Source organism: Suncus etruscus, chromosome 6 (assembly GCF_024139225.1).
Source record: "Suncus etruscus isolate mSunEtr1 chromosome 6, mSunEtr1.pri.cur, whole genome shotgun sequence".
Lineage (NCBI taxonomy): Eukaryota > Metazoa > Chordata > Mammalia > Eulipotyphla > Soricidae > Suncus > Suncus etruscus.
Genome location: NC_064853.1, coordinates 122,166,745 through 122,172,068, shown reverse-complemented (window position 1 = coordinate 122,172,068; position 5,324 = coordinate 122,166,745). Strand labels below are relative to the sequence as shown.

At 38.5% G+C, this 5,324-nt stretch overlaps 1 non-coding gene across 1 annotated transcript; it reads left to right on the top strand.

Moving 5' to 3' along the window:
* The first annotated feature begins 261 nt into the window (after positions 1–261).
* LOC126012619 (small nucleolar RNA SNORA51) lies at positions 262–390 on the top strand. Its single transcript, XR_007497070.1, has one exon. It is a non-coding gene; the product is annotated as a small nucleolar RNA SNORA51 (small nucleolar RNA).
* The last annotated feature ends 4,934 nt before the right edge of the window (positions 391–5,324 follow it).

Here is a 5,324-nt window from a genome sequence, read left to right as displayed (position 1 = left end):
GGTCATTCTCCAGGATAGGTCACGTGCTGGCACATAAAACATACCTCCATAAAATCAAGAGGATGGATGGGGCCTGAGCAATAGCACAGTGGTAGGGCATTTGCCTTGTATGCAACCAATCTAAGACGAATTGTGGTTCAATCCCCCGGTATCCCATATGGTCCCCTGAGCCAGGAACGATTTCTGAGCTCATAACCAGGAGTAACCCCTGAGCATAATGGTGTGGCCCAAAAAGAAAAAAATAATCAAGAGGAAGGATTAAGCCTCCCAATTCTTACCACAGGCTATGTTCTTTACACTGTATAGAAAGAGGAGGCACAGTAAATGCACCCCATATACTCCTCAACCCAGGCCCTTTGCCTGGTCTGTATTGTGAATTGGAGGACAAAAAGAGAGGATGGATTAATAGGATGTACTTACTGACTACGTTCTTAGATCATAATGCACTGAAATTAGAAGTGAACTATAAATGAACACAGAAGAAAAACTTTAACACCTGGATAGCAAAAAGCTCACTACTAAATAACCAGTGGGTTAGAGATGAAATCAAAGAAGAAATCAGGGGCCGGAACAATGGTGCAGTGGTAGAGCATTTGCCTTGCATGCAACTGACCCAGGATGGACTGTGATTTGATTCCCCAGTGTCCCATATGGTTCCCCAAGCCAGGAGTGATTTCTGAGAGTAACCCCTGAGCATCACTGGGCATTCACCCCCCAAAAGAGGCAATCAAAACATTCCTGGAAACAAATGACAATGAAGACACAAATTGTTAGAATCTATGGAACACAGAAAAAGTGGGACTAACAGAAAAATTTATATCTTTGCAAGCACACATCAGGAAGAAAGAAGGGACCTACATAAAACCGTAAAGACACATCTTTTAAATTATAAAATGATCAACAAAATTAAACAAAAATAGGCAGGCAGAGGGAAATAACAAATTTAGAGACGAAATCAATGAAGTGACATCCAAAAAACAATTTGAAAGATCAATGAAAGCAAAAGATAGTTATTTGAAAAATTAAACAAGATTGATAAACCACTAAGAAAATTACAAAAAGGGAGAGAAACTTAATAAATCAGATTATAAATGAAAAGGGAAAGATCACAGTTACTACAGATACTACAGAGATTCAAAGGGTAACCAGAGACTCCTTTTGAGAAACTCTATGCCACAAAATAAGAAAACTTGGAAGAAATGGATAAATTATTGGACTTTTATAACCTTATACAATTGAATCAGGATGACTTAGTATATTTAAGCAGACCCATCATTATTAAGAAAAATTAAAATGGTAATCAAAAGTCTCTTTCCACCACCACCACCACCACCACCACCACCACCACCACCACCACCACCACCACCACCACCACCACTCATCCACCATCACCCACCACCACTCATCCACCACCACTACCACCACACAGGAAAAAAAAGCCTCTTCAAAAACAAAAGCCCATGAAGCCGGAGCAGTGGTGCTAGAGGTAAGGCATCTGCCTTGCACACACTAGCCTAGAATGGACCATGGTTTGATCCCCTGGCATCCCATATGGTCCCACAAGCCAGGAGCGATTTCTGAGTGCATAGCCAGGAGTAACCCCTGAGCATCACTGGGTGTGGCCCCAACCCCCCCTCAAAAGCCCATGCACAGATGGACTCACTAATGAATTCTTTCAAACCTTTTAAGAGGAAATACTACCAATCTTTTGCAGTATCTTTCTTTCAGGAAATTGAAGGAACAGAAACACTTCCAAATAGTTTTTATGAAGCTAACATCACCTTGATACCAAAACCAGGCAGAGCTGCTGCAAAAAAAAAGAAAAGAACAGACAACTATCCCTGATTAACAAAGATGCAAAGATCCTCAACAAAATCCTGGCGAATAGGATCCAATACCTCATCAAGAAGGTCATACACCATGACCAAGTAGGTTTCATTCCAGGAATGCAAGGATCGTTAACATATGTACATCAATAAACATAATACACAATGTCAACAAAAATAAAATTAAAAACTATGTGATCATATCAATTGATGCAGAGAAAGCATTTGATAAGGTCTAGCACCCATTCATGTTAAAACCTCTCAACAGGGGCCTGGAGAGATAGCACAGCGGCATTTGCCTCGCAAGCAGCCGATCCAGGACCAAAGGTGGTTGGTTCGAATCCCGGTGTCCCTTATGGTCCCCCGTGCCTGCCAGGAGCTATTTCTGAGCAGACAGCCAGGAGTAACCCCTGAGCACCGCCGGATGTGGCCCAAAAACAAAAACAAAAAAAGAGTAATCCCAGAGTATCACTGAATATGGTTCCCAAACAAATAAACAAAATGTTTTAGGGGGCCGGGTAGGTGGCGCTGGAGGTAAGGTGTCTGCCTTGCAAGCGCTAGCCAAGGAAGGACCGCGGTTCGATCCCCCGGCGTCCCATATGGTCCCCCCAAGCCAGGGGCAATTTCTGAGCACATAGCCAGGAGTAACCCCTGAGCGTCAAACGGGTGTGGCCCAAAACCCCCCCCCAAAAAAAAAAAAAAAAAAACCTCTCAACAACATGGGTATGAAAGGAACATTTTTCAATATAGTCAAGGCTATCTACCACAAGCCAATGGCAAATAGTATTCTCAATGGAGATAAACTAAAAGCCTTTCCTCTAAAATCTAGTATAAAACAAGGTTTCCCCCTCTTGCCACTTCTATTCAACGTCGTACTGGAAGTACTTGAAATAGCAATTAGGCAAGAAAAATATATCAAGGGCATCCAAAAGGAAAGAAAGAAGTCAAGCTCTCACTGTTAGGAGATGACATGATACTATGTTTATAAAACCCTAAAGACTCTACCAACAAGCTTCTAGAAACAATAGATTCATATAGCACAGTTTCAGGCTACAAAATTAACATGCAAAAATCATTGGTCTTGGGGCCAGCAAAGTGGTGCTTGAGGTAAGGTGTCTGCCTTGCAAGCCCTAGCCAAGGAAAGATCGCGACCCCGGTTTGATCCCCCGGCGTACCATATGGTTCCCCCAAGCCAGGGGCAATTTCTGAGCACTTAGCCAGGAGTAACCCCTGAGCATCAAACGGGTGTGGCCAGAAAAACAAAAAAAAAGATCATTGGTCTTCTTATACACAAATAATGATAGAAGAGAAATTGTCCTTAAAAATTCCCATTGACAAAAAAAAAAATTCCATTCACAATGGTGTCACAGAAACTCAAATAACTTGAAGTCAACTTAACTAAAGAGGTAAAGGACCTATACTGATCAATGGGGTGTACTTTTTATAACTGAAACTCATCTGCAAACATGTTTGTAATTATGGTGCTTAAATAAATTTATTATAAAATAATATAAATAAATAATTAAAATTAATAATATAATAATAAATCATAAAATTTACCAATCTCCACAACCCATTTATTTTTCTCCTTGAAGAGTATATGGCAGTAATATTTATTATTTACATTTTACTTATTGTCCTGTCTAAAGTTTTTCGTCCTAATCACAACCACTGTTTGTATTCAACAGTTGTCAATAGACAGAAAATGAATATATTGGCACTGCAGGCCTAGGACTTGTGCATCTGCTATTCTTCTCCAGGAGATCTGACACCCGGGAGACTTGGTGTACTCTTTCCTTCATTTCTTTATATTTTGAGTTTCCTTTTCTCCAATTGTACTCAACAGTCTGCTCTTCAAAAAAGTATTTTACATAACATCTCTAAATTAGAAATACTCATCTTCTCTATTGAAAATCAGTATACTTGTTTTGTTTAGTATCTTTGGGGGATTTCCTTCATGGAAAAAATAATAACCACATCGTAAGATCATGATATGTATTATATCTGCACATGGTAAAATTATAGGTCTAAATATTTATATACCACTTAAATTGATATATTTAAGCAAGAGAACCTTCAAATGCTTTGCATATGTTGGCTCATTTAATTATCACAGCACTGATACAGGTTAGGTACTAATATTGTAACCACACTATACAGGCAACTGAGGTTAAGTCATTTGCTAACTGCCACGTAGCTGAAAGGTATAGATAGAGGCTTTATAATTCATAAGCTGGTTTCCATTATCTTTGGCCCTAGTCATTATGTTATTATACTTTTCATCTTCTAAAATGAAATCTATAACTTTGTAGTAACTCTGTATTTGAGATTAAAATGATATTTCAATATCTATTTCTACCGATCTATTTTGTAAATTTTAGTTACAGTCAGCCAGCTTAAATCCTACTTGATTTTAAAACATCATTTGACTAGTTTGGAGAAACAGAAAAAAACCTCAACACAATAATAATGATTTGGTATTGGGTTGCTCTGTCCTTCTCCTCCTTGATAGGTAGGAGAATTTTTCAGGCACAATACTCTGGAAAAAAAGATTTTCATCAGCAGATTCCTTCTGAGAACTCTTTGCATTTTCGAAGTGTCATACATCCAGGAAACCCAAGACAGCTCTGAAGCCAAGTAAAGACTTAGAACTATGTGAATTCAAACGACATTGGTTTTACATTTAATTATTTTCAGAGATGGCTATATTCTCCATCCTAATACTACCTTACCTGTACAATTTGGTATAGACTTTGTATTTGTTATCTTTATCTGTAAAATGAAGAATTGGCAAAGACCACAAATGGAAAACAGATTTGCTTTTGCAGGCCATATTCAATTGATTAGTTGAATTTGTCTGGAGTATCGCAAGCCATAAGAAGGATTTGTTCAATACTGTCTGCCATTGAAGAAAAGTGTGTATCAGCATTTTGGCCAAAAATTTTCCTACATGGATGATATGATTTTCCAGACTCCTACACAATTTTATGTTCATGCAAAAATAGCTCCAAGGGGAAAAGAGAATAACAAAGCAAGAAATATAAATAAGAACTTAAAAAAAAGGATTATGAGGAAACTAAGTATGACTGCAAATTATCATTTAAACTGTAAGCAGTAAAAAGGATTAATATTACAGAAAATCAAACTGGTAAATGTGTAATTTGACAAATCTTAAATGCATAATAAATGAGCAAAGTGCAAAATGAAGCAAGAATGCCATCTTGAGAGATCTTTGTGGTGGTGGAACTGTTTTGTATCTCAACTCTGTAATGTTGTATAAAGGGGTCTTTCTGTGTAATAAAAATTTAGATAGGGGGCCAGAGAGATAGGGTGTTTGCCTTGCATACAGAAGGTCGGTGGTTTGAATCCCGGCATCCCATATGGTCCCCTGAGCCTGCCAGGAGCGATTTCTGAGCATAGAGCCAGGAGTAACCCCTGAGCACTGCCGGGTGTAACCCAAAAACCAAAAAAAAAAAAAAATTAGATAGCTAGGTAAGC